We start from the raw sequence: 17,148 nt of genomic DNA, 5'->3' as shown, positions 1-17,148 counted from the left end.
GTTCTATGGGAGGCCCAATTCTAGGCATCAGGATGTAACAGTGAATAATAATAATAATAATAATAATAATGATAATATCAATAACAAATCATTCAAAGATCTTAGTCTCATAGGTTGTATCTTCTGGTAGGGAAAATATAGAGAATTATAGTCATTTACAGAATTCATCAAATATTTGTCTCATGTATCTTTGAAACATAGTAGGATTTCCTGCTCTTGTGACTCCTTCTGGCTGGTTAGGTGTGAGCAGGGGTCATGTGTGGCTGTTCTGAGCTGGAGCATTTCATTTGCACATGTAAGACCCCTCCATCCCCCTCCCCTCCACCCCCCAAGCTGTTTTTCTTTTTTCCTCAGCCATCAGCCAGTGTTCCAGATACTTGCTGCTCTGGTTGCCTGAGTCCCAGAGTAAAGGCAATATGCAGTAGGTTCTTTACCTGGCTCTGAATGAACAAACAAGTAGTTTGAGAAAGAAATAGACCTTTGTTGTTTAAAGGCATTGAGATTTTCGGCATTGTTTGTTATTGTGACATAACCTAGCCTGGGCTGAGAATGAAATAAAAAAAAAAACCCACTTTTAGAAAAATGTTTATTTATTTTGAGAGAGAGAGAGAGAGAGAGAGCTAGAGAATGTGCATGAGCACAAGCAGGGAAGTGGCAGAGAGCTAGGGAGAGAGAATCCCAAGCAGGCTCTGCACTGTTACCGCAGAGCCTGATGCGGGGCTTGATCTCATGTACCTTGAAATCATGGCCTGAGCCGAAATCATGAGTATGACACCTAGCTGACTGAACCACTCAGATGCCCCTCAAAACCCCACTTTTTAAAAGAAATAATTACAGGTAATGATATATTGTATAAAGAAACTGAGGCAGGGAACTGTGACAAAGAATGTCTGGCTGCAGTTTGGAGGCTCTGCTAAGTAGGGTAGTGAGATTAGCTCCCTTTGAGGAGATTCTGGGGGAACTAAGAGCTGAACAATGAGAAGGAACTAGTCACCTGAAAATCTGGAAGATGTGCATTGTAAATTGAAGGAATAAGAAATGAAAACATTTGGGACACTTGAGAAACACCAAGAACATTTGTGGAGCTTCTAAATAAGGAGGAAGAGGAAGGAGGATGAGGTGGGAGTTAATGATGTAGGACTTGGTAGGTCATCATAAAGAAATTTTTTAAAAATTTAAGAATAAAACATCCTAGTGTTTTGAGCAGAGAAATTATATACGATTTGGGGTTTTACATTTTTAAAAATCTTACTCATTTTTTTAGAGAGAGTGCGCGCAAGCAGGGGAGGAGCAGAAAGAAAGGGGGACAGAGAATCCGAAGCAGGCTCCATGCTGTCAAAGCCCGATGTGGGGATCGAACCCATGAACTGTGAGATCATGACCTGAGCCAAAGTTGGATGCTTAACTGACTGAACCACCCAGGTGCCCCTGATTTAGGTTTTTATAGTGACTCTTTGGGTCACTCAAAAAAAAATGGCTATATGGGGAAAAGATTGAAAGTAGGGAGACTAACTCCTGACTGGTAGCTGGGAGATGGCTGTATTAGTCTTTGTGAGAGGGTGTGGTGATTTGATCCAGGATGTCAGCAGTGGAGATGGAAAGAAGTGGATGGAATCAGGATGCATCATGAAAGTTAATCCCACAGGATTGGATGATGATTTGGATGTGGGTGATAAACATAAGATTCAAGGACGTGTGTGTGTGTGTGTGTGTGTGTGTGTGTGTGTGTGAGCAACTGGGTGGATTATGTTGCTATTTAATAAAGCACAGAGACCGGGCAAACAAAAGATTTGGGAACAAAAAAATCAAGTTTTTATTTTGGACACAATGAGGTTGGAATGCATATCTGTATACCCATACTCATTCAGTACAAGTTAGGTATGTATGGGGTTCCAGTTCTAGTATTATGAAGTGGCTTGTATCACATTAATCTTCCTGTAGATAAAAATTATAACCTTTTACCCCTGAAAGGAGACAACTGTTTGAAGGCATTGGAGACCTGAAGAAAACAGAAACTGGCAGGGACCCAGGGGAGGAATTTAACCCTGATAAAAGAGAACCAGGCTGGTGAGACCCATGTGCACATAGCTTTAATCCTGAAGGCACTCTCCAACCCATGAAGCATGGGGACAGCTGTAACTCCAGTAGAAAGCTACAGCTCTCTTGATTTGTGGACTCAGAATATGAAGTTCAGGGCTGGCAGAGCACTTGGAAAGCAATGAGGGAAATCCTGGAAAGAACAGATCCACGGTGGGCGGGGGGAGACCAAAATTTTAGGCATAGACTCAGCTTAAGGTACAGACTCAGCTTAAGTCCTTGACTGGCCCTTAGCTGTACACTCATAGGAGAAATTCAAGAAGCCCAGAAGAAACACTAGGTAGAAGTTTGAAAGAGCTGAACAGAAATTTCAGTGGCTTTCTACTGAAACCCCAGAAGGCCTGCTCTTTAGAAATAAAGATTTATAGGCTTGAGGACAAAACCAACATAGACCCATCTTAACCAAGTGTGAATTCAAGCTTACACAAGTTCAAAATGATTAGCAAATAATTTCGGTGCTTGGTAGAACAATAACAAAATAAAGCTTTTCAGAGGAAGATAACAGAATACAGAGTCTCTACAACATATCATCCATAATGGCGAGTATAAAATACTACGTTTGCAAAAAACCCACAGCAATAACAAAAAACCCCCAAAAATCCAGAACAATATGACCCATAATCCAAAGAAAAAGTAGTTAATACAAATGAATACCTAGATGATCCAGAAGTCAGCAGACAAGGACTTTAAAGCAATGTATATTGCTCATGGGCAAGTAAGGTAATACACAGAAAACTGAAAGTAGTTTCATAGTCAAACTACTGAAAATCAAAATGAAGAGATGATCTTGAAAGCAGAGAATAAAGTCACATTTTGTGTAGGGAGAATGATGATATGAAAGATGGCTAACTTCTTATCATAAACAATGGAGGCCAGATAGCATCTTAAAAAAATGTTTTTTAATGTTTATTTATTTTTGACAGAGACAGAGTGTGAGTGGGGGAGGGGCAGAGAGAGAGAAAGACACAGAATCTGAAGAGGCTCTAGGCTCTGAGCTGTCAGCACAGAACCCGACGTGGGGCTCGAACTCATAGACCTCAGTGAGATCATGACCTGAGCTGAAGTTGGACGCTCAACCGACTGAGCTACCCAGGCACCCCAGATAGCATCTTTAAAGTACTGAAAAATTTCAATCCAGAATTCTTTATCCAGACAACCTATATTTTCAAAATAAAGGCAAACCAAAGACATTTTTCAGTCGAATAAATAAGATGTTCATTTCCAGTAGATCTATACTAAAGGAGGTGCTAAAAAAAGGTTCTTCATCTGGAGTGCAGTGAAACCGTAGAGACACTCAGACCTATAGGAAAGAATGAAGAGCACTAGGTCATAAATATGGGGCTAAATTAAAAGATTTCTTTTTCTTTTAATTTCTTTAAAAGACAACTGAATGTTTAAAGGAAAAATTATAGTATCATATTGTGGGGCTTTATAACACATAATGGTATAAAATATATGACAATAATAACACAGAGGATGGAGATAAGTAGAATTTGACTGTTGTAAGATCTTTGTATGTTACACTAAGTGGCACAATATTGATCTTAAACTGTGCTAAGTTAAGGAGGCATGTTGCAATCTTTGGGACAATCACTGAAAAGTAATACAAAGAGGATAGATGAGAAATGTAACTAGGAAGTAAGTTAGAATACTAAAAAATATACCCTTATGCCAAAAGGAGGCAGGAAAGCAGAAACAAAGTAATAGCATACAGATGGGACAGGGGTAAAACAAACAGCAGACTGGTGGATCTAAACCCAAACATACCTTTAATTAAATTGTATGCAAGAAACCTAAACATTCCAATTAAAAAAGGCAGAGATTGTCAAACTGAATTTTAAAAAGCTTGATCCAACATATACAGTTTTTGAGAGATATATGTTAAAGACATAGAACAACTGAAATTAACCAGATGGAATATGAATATATCTTATAAGCAGTAAGTGTAAGAAAACTGGTGTGAATATGTTAATCTCAGACAAAATAACCAAAGTGGACATTTCAAAATGATGAAAGGGGTCAATTCATCTGGGAGATGTAACAACTGTAAATACATATGTGCCTAACTAGAGGGGTTCAAAACATCTGCAGCTAAAACAGATAGAATTAAAGAGGGGAGAAAACAAATCCACAATCATAGTTGCATAATTCATTGCTCATCTCTTAATAATTAGTAGAACTAAATTAGAAAGAAAACTTAATAAGGATATAGGTATTTTGAAACTATCAACCACCTTGATTTGACATTAACAGGACATTAAACAAAAAAATATAAGAATATACATTCTTTCCAAGTAAAATAGCATTCGTTAAGATAGACCAAGGTTTATCCTTATATAAACAAAAGGGAAAATCAAGAATTCATTTATACTTGAACCATACTTGGAAGTATGCTTGGACCATACTTGGCACATAAAAATAAAGTCTAAGTGAATTTCAAAAGAGAAAATCATATAGAGTATGTTCTCTGACCACAAGGGATTAAATTAGAAATGAAAAACCAGGACACCTGGGTGGCTGTTTGGTTAAATGCCTGACTTTGGCTCAGGTCACGATCTCACGGTTTATGAGTTCAGGCTCCACACTGGGCTTGCTGCTGCCAGTGTGGAACCAGCTTTGAATCCTCTGTCTTCCTCTCTCTGCCCCTCCCCTCCTTGTGCTCTCTCTCAAAAATAAAATAAATGTAAAAAAAAAAATAAAAAACAAATATACAACAGACACACACACACACACACACACACACACACACACACACACACACATTCCCCAGTGGTTGAAAAATTTAAAACATACTTTAAATGCCTATGGGTCAAAGAAGAATTTATGAGAGAAGTTAGAAAATATTTATAATTGAATGATGGTGAGGCTACAACATGTCAAAGTATATAGGATGTAGCAAATGCAATGTTTAGATTTATATTGTAAATGCTTGTATTAGGAAAGAAGAAAGGTTTTAAATCATTGCTCTCAGTTCCCATCCTCAGGGTTTAGAAAGGGTAAGGCAAATTGAACCAAAAGTACATAGAAAGAAGGAAATAATAAAGAGCAGGAAAAAGGAAGAAAAAAGAAAAAAATAGAGAAAATTAACAATGCCAAAGATTGATTTTTTTAAAAGATCAATAAGACTACAAGTTACTGCTAAGATTGATCAAGAAGCAAAGAGAGAAAACACAAACTACCAATGTTAAGAATTCAAGTGGGAATATCACTACAGATCCTAAACAGGTAAAAAGTGTAGGGAATGCCAGTGTATTTATGCCAGTAAATCCCCAAAATCCCACAAAAGAAATAGACAAATTTCCTGATAGAGCATGCATTGAATGAAATACACATAAGAAATAATCTGAATAGCTATACATCTATGCAAGAAATCAAATTTATTATCAAAAACCTCTCTATAAAGAAATTTTCTGACTTAGTTGGTCCCAGTTCTTGTGCCCTTGAGGACTTATTAGGTGTTATCCTTGAAGCAAGAAGAGAGAAACAAGGATTTATTTATTTAATACTTGTATCGTACTTATCTTATGCCTGGCACTGGTCTAAGCACTTTACATATAACTTATTTGTCAGACATGTGTGTTGAAGGACATGGAGAGATGAAGGAAAATTTTAGGAATGACCGTCTCCTACAATATATGCAATATATTCATCAGAACTGAATGCTTCTGGCTGCTTTCTGCCCACTAGCGACAAAAATTTGTGGTCAAACTGAAGCATACTTTCAAATGTGGACTCTGATGGCACAAACAATCAGTCAGTGTTTTATCCTCATTTTCTCTTTGTATGCAGAATAGAAAACAGTTGTTAAAACCTGAAATAGGAGGCCCAACTGGATTTTCTCCTCCCTGGTTCTTGCCTCATCATTTTCTGCCTTTCCACCTTCTTCTATCTGTTCCCTTGATATTATCTGTTCTTCCAATTTTACTTCAAGTGTTATCCCGGGATAACATGCCTTTGTATAAACCCTCATCATCTTGCATATTGAAGGGGTTTAATAAACATTTCTTGAATGGATGCCATGGATAGATGAATGAATGAAGGCAGGTGTCTGTTGTGTTAGTCGAAATGAAGAAGCAACGTCCTTGTTCAGCTTCATCCTCACTGGTATCATGGTATTGTGACTGTAAATGAACTCTGAATAAAATGTCTAGTTTGGCCACCTGCACAATGGTGGTTAGTGTTTAATACAACAACGTAAGCTACTACAGAGCAATTTTGAGACACTTGAGAGTAGATTGACTAGTTACTGATTTGATTTGCTAATTGATATATTCCAACAAGAGGTTAATGTTTCATAAAAGATTAATTGGAGATACTTTTTCCAAGCATTTATGAGGGATCTTTTTTTCCCCCTGTGTTCAGAGTACAGTACTAGGCTCTGTTGGGTCTTTGATAATTCATCTAGGTATTGTTCAGATAGAAAAAAACCCTAAACCATCAGTTTATGAGCTTTCTGGGTCCTTCATTCCTTAGTCAACATATTTTTTAATTATGAAATAAATAATTTTACCTGATCTTAAATGATAATTGCTCAGCATTACTAATGTGAGTAAGTGTGGCAATCCCTGCTACTTCAGGGGGTGAGTTGTGACTAAGGCATTTCAAAGCTCCCTATCTTCAGAACCACCAGCTCATCATTTTCCTTTTTTGGCTTATATCCTGTGATAATCAAGGACTGGCTTGGAAACAGTATTGGCATAGACCATCATTATGAGCACAAATACTATTCTAAAAATAAATGAAAAAATATCTCTGCCTCTGACCATGGAAAACCTGTGACTAAGACATTATATCTATTTGGCCAATGTGCAGCTCAGTGACGCAGCAGGTATTAAGAGGTAGAGAGATTATTTTTCTAACATACTTTCTCTTAGGCATTTAATTTGCTAACTTTGGTTGACAATCTCAAATACTCTTCATCACAGAGCGTGTGTGTGTGTGTGTGTGTGTGTGTGTGTTTGTGTGTGTCTGTCTTAATATTACTGGGGAATTAGCTTTCTCAAAAATGGAAAATCATAAATCATTATATGACATATTGTATTGGAAGAGGTTGAGCATGATTCATTGGTAATCCCTCAGTTGCAAAGGTAATTTTGAATCTTCCCATATTCTAGTTATGACACTTGAGATAGTAATGTGCTTCCCAGGATACCTAGGTGGCTTAGTTGGTTAAGCATCCAACTCTTGATTTTGGCTCAGGTCATGATCTCCTGGTTGGTGAGATGGAGTCCTATGTCTCATCAGGCCCTGTGCTGGCAGCTTGGAGCCTTCTTGGGATTTTCTGTCTCCCTCTCTCTCCGCCCCTCCCCTGCTCATGCATATAGTCGCTCTCTCTCAAAATAAATAAACAATTAAAAAAAATGTGCTTCCCCACTCTGCCATAAAGTGGTATGTCCTGTTCCATGAAACAAGGAAATGGTGTCATGAGATAAAATTTAGTCTTTGAATTTTAATGTCTTTCATAGCATTATGCATTTCTATAATAACCACAGATTATAGCCTACTTTTCTTGTCTTGATTCTTTTTTGGCAAAGAGAGAAAGAAAAGAAGTGATGATACAAATGTGCTATTTTACTACATTGGAAAATATCTTGAAATAGAAGTTTATAAAGCCAGAGTCTAAAATGTAGGGGCCATAATCAGAGAGGATGTAGGAAGACCAGTGGAAAATTGCACCAAGTTGTCATGGGAAAGAAAATTCGAAGAGGTGGGTGCTCCATAGGGATGAATGTCTTAGGAAAGAAAGATGTTGCAAACAGAGAAAGTCATGGAATGTGGTAGTAGTTACAATAAAGACAATAGTTTGTAATCAAAACTGGCTTCCATTTTATCCTTTTTATGGAAAGATAATCCTGTATAGATTTGAACTCTCAAAATGTTGTCCACAGTTTAAACCTGAAAGAAAGCCTTATTTTTCTTCTTTTTAATAAGCTTACTACTGTATAAGCAGGCACATTTAACAAGTGCTGTGCGGCATAGGGATTATTTAAAAAGTTAATTATTTGAGAATCTACTTTAATCAAAACCATTTAGCATATGAGAGTATATTTACATTTTACAAATATGTCTGAAATTCTGTTAACTCTAATGTATAATATAAAGGAATGAAGCTCATCCAGCATATTCACATGTTCACAGCTTTAATGAAGCTCTTATCTAATAATCATTTTTGATATTGAAATGTAATAAAATATTGAATATTGTTTTTGCATGCCATGGGTATTAGGCAAGATCTGAGGTTTATGCTGATGCAGGCAAACATTTTTTGTTAATTTTATGTCATTAAAAAAAACTTACTCTCTTTTAAAAATATTTTAAAGGTTTTTTTTTCTTTCTTAACTGTTTCTACCTATTTTTACTGTATTCTTTTTTCCACTTAGTTTTTATTTCTTTCCTTTTATTGTCATTTCTCAGTTTCATTCTCAGAGCTTATTTCTTGCCTTTTACAACATTGATTCTTAAGATTTTACTGATTTTTGTTTCTTGCAGTCAACATTAAAGTTATAGGCATTTATATGTTTTCTCTTTCCTTTCTTTGGATGAGTCCAACTGTCTTTTACTCATTTATCAATACAGCCAGTGAGTTATAACTGGTTTTGGTAGAGCTCCTTTTAATCTGAGCTGCAAAACTCATGTGTCTTTTCACTCACTATCCTCTGGTGTTCTATTTGGACTTCCTTATTTCATGTCTGTATTTGATTCTTGTTTTTCTATCCTAGTTTTTTCCCACTTTGGTAGTTGTTAGTATTTTTCTCTTCAGGCTAGTAAAACTGAACTGTCTCAGCTCATGACTTTGTACGAGGGAATGAAAATGGTGAGGGCAAGAGAACATTCTGCTTCTCCATCACAATACATAGGAAGGAATTATGGAACTTTAAATTTTTTTTTTTAACGTTTATTTATTTTTGAGACAGAGAGAGACAGAGCATGAACGGGGGAGGGGCAGAGAGAGAGGGAGACACAGAATTGGAAGCAGGCTCCAGGCTCTGAGCCATCAGCCCAGAGCCCGACACGGGGCTCGAACTCACGGACCGTGAGATCGTGACCTGAGCTGAAGTCGGACGCTTAACCGACTGAGCCACCCAGGCGCCCCGGAATTATGGAACTTTAATATGTCTCTTCTCTTCATGGCCGGGAGGTCAAAAAGACTTAAAAACCATATTGAATGCTGGAAGATAGGCTCATTGAGTCTGTCTGTTTTCCTCAATGTTTACTCCCTCTTTTCATTTTTTATCTGTACAGGTTCTTGGATAGTTGATTCTGCATTCTTAATGTTCTTTTTAATTTGACTCGTCCTTCAGTTTGAGTCTTTTGTTAGTACTTGGCATGCAGTAAATGCTCTGTTCATATTAGTTGAGTTGATTGGAACTACTATTTAATGTGCTAGCTTCTTCACTGTCTAAATGTACACCCAAACCTCTCATTTCTGGAAGGGTAATGGTGATATCAAATTGGACCCTGTGGGATACAGTGAAGCCAGGGTGACCAAATTCCCTCTGGGGATCCAGCTGGGAATTATGTTTTCTCGCTAGTAAATAACGTTTGATATTTGATAAGTTTTCACTTCTAGTGTCTCAAGTAATAGGAGATCCCCAAGGGAACTGAATTGGTTAATACAAATTGTTATTAATTCTTTTCAGTGAATAACAAGTTAGCTTCAACCATTAGTAGGTATAAGTTGCCCCCAAATATTTTATAAATGATGTGTTTTTAAAAAGTAAAAGTAAAAAGTTAGTTTCTTTCCAGCATTAAAGAAATTAAAGGAAAAATTTGGCTTTTTCTTTTCCTTTTTTTTTTTCTTCTAAAACCCAGACCAAGGGATTGAAAAGAATGGGGGGGGGGAGTGATGTGTAAATGTGCATGCCTGTACGCACATGCGTGTCTGGTATGAATGTGTGTGCGTATGTATGTGGTGTGTGTGTGTAAATGGAGTCAGAGTCTGGCAGGGCAAGAGGATCAGTGAAGGAGGCTGTACCTAAGCTATACTGGGAACTGGCTGCATTTTACAAATCCAGAAGCTACACATCTCCTACTATTCTGGGTGCTCAGAAATCTGGACCAAATTTAGGAGTTCTTCTGAGATACTTGGAGATCTGCATCTGAGCTTTTGAGATATGTTGCTGTTTTATGCTTTCAGTAGCTGAAGCAGTTCAGCTTGGCATATATGTTTCTCATCTCCATTCTAAAAGTCATGCAGGATCATGTCCAATAAAGTTTCTTTCATAAATTCATTTCTCAGTCTTATGATTATTTTCTTTGCCCTTTTCCCTGTCTGTGACTTTGGCTGGATTGATCATCTAGCTGCTTAAAATTCAAAGAATCTAATTTGGGATGGGGCCTAGAACAAAAACATGTTTGGCTTGCTTTATTTATTGGTGAAATGAAGAATGACAAATTATCACCCTGTTACTGGCTTTGGCTAACAATGAACAAGGGAAAAAAATCTGAGAGCTTTTTGCTGTGTCTTTGTGTTCTACTCTTTGCTCTTTCCTGTTATATATTACTTATTTTTTTCAGAATGATACGAATCCATAGGCCCCATCCACTGCATAACTGGAAACCCCTGATTTAGTCCCATACAGAATAATTTGAACAGCTGAAGCTTTTTTTTTTAATTTAATGTTTATTTTTGAGAGAGAGAGACAGATCATGAGCAGGGGAGGGGCAGAGAGAGAGAGAGAGAGAGGGAGAGAGAGAGAGAGAGAGGCAGAATCTGAAGCAGGCTCTAGACTCTGAGCTGTCAGCACAGAGCCCGATGTGGGGCTCGAACTCAGGAACTATGAGATTTTGACCTGAGCCGAAGTCGGACACTTAACCGACTGAGTCACCCAGGCTCCCCATGAACAGCTGAAGCTTTTAGTCTGTTCAAACTTGAGTCCTTTGTGAGGGTCATTTTTCTTTTTCCTTATAAATGTTTATCCATTTTTGAGAGAGAGAGCATGAGTGGAGGAGGGGCCGAGAGAGAGGGGGACAGAGATCTGAAGTGGGTTCTGCACTGACAGCAGCAAACCTGATGTGGGGCTTGAACTCACAAACTGTGAGATCATGACCTGAGCTGAAGTTGGATGCTAACCGACTGAGCCACCTAGGCATCCTGATGGTGATGGTAGTTTTGATTGACTTACTCCCTTTGGGTAAAATACTCATTATTTCAGATTTCCTCTCCCTCTCTCTCTAAGATGTCACCTGGGGATACTGTAGAAGAATATGTCTTTTATGATCTGCGTGGTGTCCAGTGGCTCATCCTGTCTCTGTGGCTTTGTCCCTTTCATTCTGGTTATCATTTGTCTTGCCGGCATTTATGGTAAAGATTAGCAGCTGATATCACTCATGCCTTGGTTTCTCTCATTTTGTTCGGAGTGGTGGTATTTCCTGGCTGTCTTGGCTTTCCAGGTCTCTGACAGGTTCCTCTGTGGTTGCCTCCTACCTGAGGTGTCTCGCCTCTTTATCACTGCCGGCTTCAGCTAGGCACTGAGCTCTCAGCTCCATCCGTTGGCATTGTTCTGTCATCTCTAGGATAGGTCAGGAATTTAGGCTGATCTTCAGGATGTGGTTTTCAAGGACTACCAGTTGGAAAACAAGAGGATGGAGAAGGCATACTTGCTTCTTTCTACCTCTGCCTGGAAATAGCGTATATTACTTCCTCTTATATTCTATGGGTGAGAATACTGGGAACGTAAATGCGATCTGAATCTTAATCTTTTATCATTTATTTTGCTCCATGATCTTAGACAATTTATAATATACTGGACATACTTTTATAATATACTGGACATGGTAGTATCTCAGGGGCTTGTTAGAAAGATTAAATTTATAATTTTGAATGTTTTTTGAACCTTTGACCTGCCCTCTTCACCTTCTAAAGCCCCTCCACTTATTCTGCGTCCACTGTTCTCCTGTAATTTTCATTAAGGTACTGCTTTTTTTTTTTTTTAATACTGTGTTTAGCATAATGCCTGAAATGTAGGTACACAATAAATACCTATATTTATTTTGTTTGCTGAATAAATGTCAGACAAGTAAAAGTAAAAATGAAGAAAATTATACTTAATCTTACTCTGGAGAAATAACTATTATTAGCATTTTGTCATATTCTTTTTCTCATCCTCCTCCTCCTTAAAATTATTTTACAAAATTATTCAACAAATTCAATTAGGTATTTTCTTTCTTATTAAGCAATATTTTATAAAGCATCTTTCCTTGTCAATAAATATATATTTTCATAATTTTTAATGCTTTATAAATGCTCAAATTTAGTGTATGTGTAGCATTCCACTAAGTGTGTCAAAAATAATTTATTTAGGGGGCACTGGGTGGCTCTGTCAGTTGGGTGTCCAACTTCAACTCAGGTCAAGATCTCACAGTTCGTGAGTTTCGAGCCTTGCATTGGGCTCTGTGCTGACAGCTCACAGCCTGGAGCCTGATTCAGATTCTGTGTCTCCTTCTGTCTCTGCTCCTTCTCTGCTCACACTCTCTCTGTCTCAAAAATAAGTAAATGTTAAAAAGTAAAAGAATAATTTAATTGATAATTTTCTTGAATTTTCAGATGTTTCTTATTTTCCTCTTTTATAGTAAGTTTCAAATAATACCCATGTACATACATTAAAAAAAAAATCTATGTTTGCTCCATTATTTTGTTAGGAAAAATTCCTAGAATTGGGATTTCTGAGTTAAAGGATATGCAAATTAAAAAAAAATTTAGCATTTATTCATATTTGAGAGAGAGAGAGAGACAGAGAGCGAGGGGGAGAGGGACAGAGACAGAGGGAGACAGAGAATCTGAAGCAGGCTCTAGGCTCTGAGCTGTCAGCACAGAGCCTGATGTGGGGCTCAAACTCATGAAGCATGAGATTATGACTTTAGCCTAAGTCGGATGCTCAACCAACTGAGCCACACAGGTGCCCCAAAGGATTTGCAAATTTTGGACTTGCTATTTAGTGCCAATTTGTTTTATGAACTTTGATTTTCAACTTGAAGAAATATTCATTTCTTAAAAAGCAGCCTTTGACCCATTAATTGGGAGAATCTATCCTATAGAAATAACAGTGATTTTATGTAAACATATATATAAATATTTATGGGGCTTTACTTGGAGTTCCAAACCCAGTTCCAGTGTGTGTGTGGGAGGGTTTCCACACACCAACGGGCTATTCTCTGGACACCAGCTGGGTGTCCTGCCATTCAGCTCAATTCTGACAGTGTCTACCCAAATGCAGCATTAGATTCCACAGGTTAAGGGTTCAGTCCTACAAGACTTCCCCTGCCCCCACCCACTTTAGATGCGAATTGCAAACCCAAGTTATTACCTATAATTCTGACTGACTGGCAATAAATCAGAGGTTCCCATGATACCCTCCTTCGGTTCAATTAATTTGCTAGAGCAGCTCACAGAACTTTGGAAAACATTTGACTTACTAGATTACTGGTGTATGATAAAAGGATGCAACTCAAGAATAGCCAGAAGGAAGAGATTCATAGCTAGGCATGGTGTTCCCCAACCTGGAAGCTCTTTGAATCCAGTCTTTTTAGATTTTTATGGAGGCTTCATTTCACAGACACAAATGATTAAATCAGTAGCCATGGGTGATGGAACTCAACCTTCAGCCCCTCTCCCCTCCCCAGAGGTGGGGGAGGGAGGCCAGTGAAGTGGGATTGAAAGTTCCAATCTCTAATCACTTTGGCTGGCTCCCTTGTAGCCAGGTCCCATTCTTAGGAGGTATACAAAAGTTACCTTATTAGCATAACAAAAGACACTTTAACAATCTCAATATGTAAGAAATTCCAAAGGTTGTAAGAGCAATGTGCCAGAAATAGGGACAAAGACCACATATATGTCTTATTACAAATTACGATATCATAGGCTCGTAGCAGCAAATAGCTGAAATCAATGTGAATGATCAAAAATAATAAAAAGATTGAATAAATGTGGCTCATCCATGTTACATATTTGTCACCACTAAAAATATCTATATTGAGTATGTTGAGGTTCATGATACTGTTGAAAAGTACAAATTGCAGAGTCATGTGCATGGTAATATAAAACCAAAAAGCAAAAAAAATACACATATGTAATCACACTATATGTTTTATATGTATTTTATTTGTTTGAACATAGAACTAGTTCTGAAAGGGTATATTCAGATTTTTGAAACTGTATCTTAGGCACTGTATATGAATATGTCTTTGTATCGTTTCACATGCTATAATGGAAAAGTTTTACTTTTTTTTTTTAAAGTTTTACTTTTGAATTAAAAAGTTAATAATAAAACTAAAGAAAAAAAAAACCCATAACCCTTACAAACTGCTCTAGCTTTTCTGCAAACTGTTTTTCTAAACCAGAAAGGTTCCTGTAGTTCCCAGAGGAATTTCAGGGCTTTGAAGAGTGTGCCTTGAAGTCAGGACGACTTTTATAGTTAACTTAATTGGGATATTATTTTACCCAAGGTAACAGCTAAACTATAGGGATTTCTTCAGTTATTGATGTTCTCAGAGGTAATCATTCTCAGAAAGGCTGTTGAAAATGTAGTCAGTTCATATCCTGGCCTGGATCGTGTCAAACATCACTTTTTCAGAAGAAGGAATAGAGGTTGAAATGGCAAAAGTGTATCAATTTAGGAAATTGTTTTCAGAAGTAATCTATAATTTTCAATAGATGAAAGGAAGGAACAAATTTTGTTGGTAGCTAAAAATGTGGAATCAAATAGGGTGGAAATAACAGGGTATAGCTAAATGTGTGCTCTTGGTAGCTCACTAGATTTCTAGAGATTTTGATTGAAATTTTGCCTTTCTAATGGAGAGCATGGAGTATTAAAAGGGAGAAAAACTTTGTATGTCTTAGGCATTTTACGGCCTGGTAACACTAGACAAAAATCATTTTAAAATTAGAAATTTTCGTAATTTAGGAAACCAAAGTAAAATAACTACTGTACTTTATTTAGAAAAGTAAAATTTGTTATTGGTCGTGGATAAGATCTTGATAGTTGAAAGCCCCTGAACAGAGATGATGACACAGTAACTTAAATATAATAGGTGGTCATTTTATAAATGTGAACAAATGGTATTTTGAAAATATTGCAAATACTTCCTGGGAATCTGTGCTTATACTTGATGAGCCAATAAACAAAATATATTTGAATTAAGTTATATATGCTAATTGTAAATGCTGATCATAATGTGAATTATAGGTAAGTTTGTCAAACATAATTAGATCAGGGGTCTGAACATTATAATGTTAATATTATTTTAAAAGGGGTATACTTTAGATATATATGCTAATTGTAAATGCTAATCATAATGCGAGTTATAGGTAAGTTTGTCAAACATAATTAGATCAGGGGTCTGAACACTATAATGTTAATATTATTTTAAAAGGGGTATACTTTAGATACATGTATAGTGTCATCCAAAGCATCTGCTGAAATTATTCTATTCCTGTAAGAGTCTCGGAATTGAAACTTTACTATAATTTCAACATGTCAAGAATAAGTGTTAAAGAATAAGGCAGATTCTATTTTATATTTTCTAAAACTTTATAGGATTTTTTTTAACATTTTATTTAATGTCAATGAAATTGAATTTTGAAATGTAAATGACAAATTTGCATGATGGTTATTGGTGATCATCATATATTTCAGTATATGACTCCCTTGCTCCCATTGGTGAGGTCAGTGGGAGTGCCATATCACTCTGAAGCAGGCTTTTACCAGCTGTCCTTGTGCAGGTCTCAAAGTATAAATAAATATGGTTTTGCTATTGGTGAGGTGAGTGCATCAGTGTGTATAGCTAAGAGAGGTGCAGAGAGGTGCAGTTCCTACCTCCTTCTCATTTGGGGTCTGATATGGGCTGTGGCTTCTCTACAGAGTTTGGATTCTAAATCATTGTACCCACTTGCTGTGAGAGTCCTGACTCCTATCTGCATATTTATTTCGTCAGTGTATATTTTATCAGCATGCACAGTTGAAGATATTCATTTATTCAAGTTTATGTAACTCAGCTAACTGTTAATTTGTTTCTGCTGCATTTGTGGTAATCTATCCCCAGGCCTTTCTGTGTTATCTTGAATAATTGAGAGCCTGCTGGTACACAGAGCCACATTGCTACAGAGCTGCTGCTAAGCTTCCAAGAGGCTCCCTTCACTTGAGCAAGATGGAAAGTGATTCCAGCTGGCTGGAAAAAAAATACATGAAGTCTGTAATAGACCCTTAGGAAGGAAATCTGTTTCCATCAAGACAGAAGAATGATTTATGTGTAAGAAATATAAACTAAAGACTCCTTTGAGTCATTGGAGTGTCTGTAATATTTTTCTAGTAGCATTTTTCCCCCTTTACTTCATCAGCTTTTTACTAGGAGACTTTCTGAATCTTAGTCTTCTCATTTATAAAATACAGTGATAATACCTGCCTTCAATTCTACAATTTTTTGAAGATCAGTTAGGGGGATGTGAAGTTTCCTATAAATCATAAATGTATATGACACTGTAAGGCATTGTTTTTTTTCTTCATGTGTTTTCCTTCTTTGCATTTTTTAAAATTACTTTTCATAACTAATTGAACTATATAATGTTACTTAAAAGAATAACATATAACCAACCACGTTACATGGTTAGAGGACTTTTTTTTTATTTTCTCACAAACTTGAATTTGTATCCTTTTTATTTTTCTTGTGCAGAGAAAAATATCAGCCTGTCAATTACTCATGTCCAATCTCAAAATTATATTTCAGAATTAAGTAGGTGAGGCTTTGCAGAAGCTTGGGAGACATGAGGAATTACAGATGAATGCCAGCTCCTTCTGGGTGTGCGATTCCCAAAGAAAACGTTATGTTGCCTGATCTCAGTTAGTGGTGCCAGTGAGTGTAACTGGGTGCAGGGGTCCCTGAAGACTGGCCTGCAGACCCAGGGACAATGCTTTTTTTCTTCACCCGTTTTCCACCAAGCCAGAGCCGTGTAACCTCTTGGTGCTGCAGGTTCTCAAAGTGATTGTATTTCACTGCTCTCGTAAACACATCTTGTAAAAGAAACAAGGTTGTCTTTTAAACTTGTGCTCCTGCTAG

The 17,148-nt window shown here is 37.0% G+C and overlaps 1 protein-coding gene and 1 long non-coding RNA gene across 5 annotated transcripts in view; one reads left to right on the top strand and one right to left on the bottom strand.

The window, feature by feature from the left end:
- TMEM117 (transmembrane protein 117) overlaps positions 1-17,148 on the top strand; it is a 483,464-nt gene that overhangs the window by 25,954 nt on the left and 440,362 nt on the right. The window lies entirely within an intron of this gene.
- LOC109248996 (uncharacterized) overlaps positions 16,697-17,148 on the bottom strand; it is a 60,796-nt gene continuing 60,344 nt past the window's right edge. Inside the window, exon 4 of the long non-coding RNA XR_002072396.2 lies at positions 16,697-17,144. This is a non-coding gene — a long non-coding RNA (uncharacterized LOC109248996). The remainder of the gene's footprint in view (positions 17,145-17,148) is intronic.

Source organism: Panthera pardus, unplaced genomic scaffold, assembly GCF_024362965.1.
Source record: "Panthera pardus isolate Hobbes unplaced genomic scaffold, ASM2436296v1 HiC_scaffold_6, whole genome shotgun sequence".
In the NCBI taxonomy this organism is placed as follows: domain Eukaryota; kingdom Metazoa; phylum Chordata; class Mammalia; order Carnivora; family Felidae; genus Panthera; species Panthera pardus.
The sequence above is the reverse complement of the archived record's forward strand: the minus strand, read 5'-3'. Positions and strand labels throughout refer to the sequence as shown.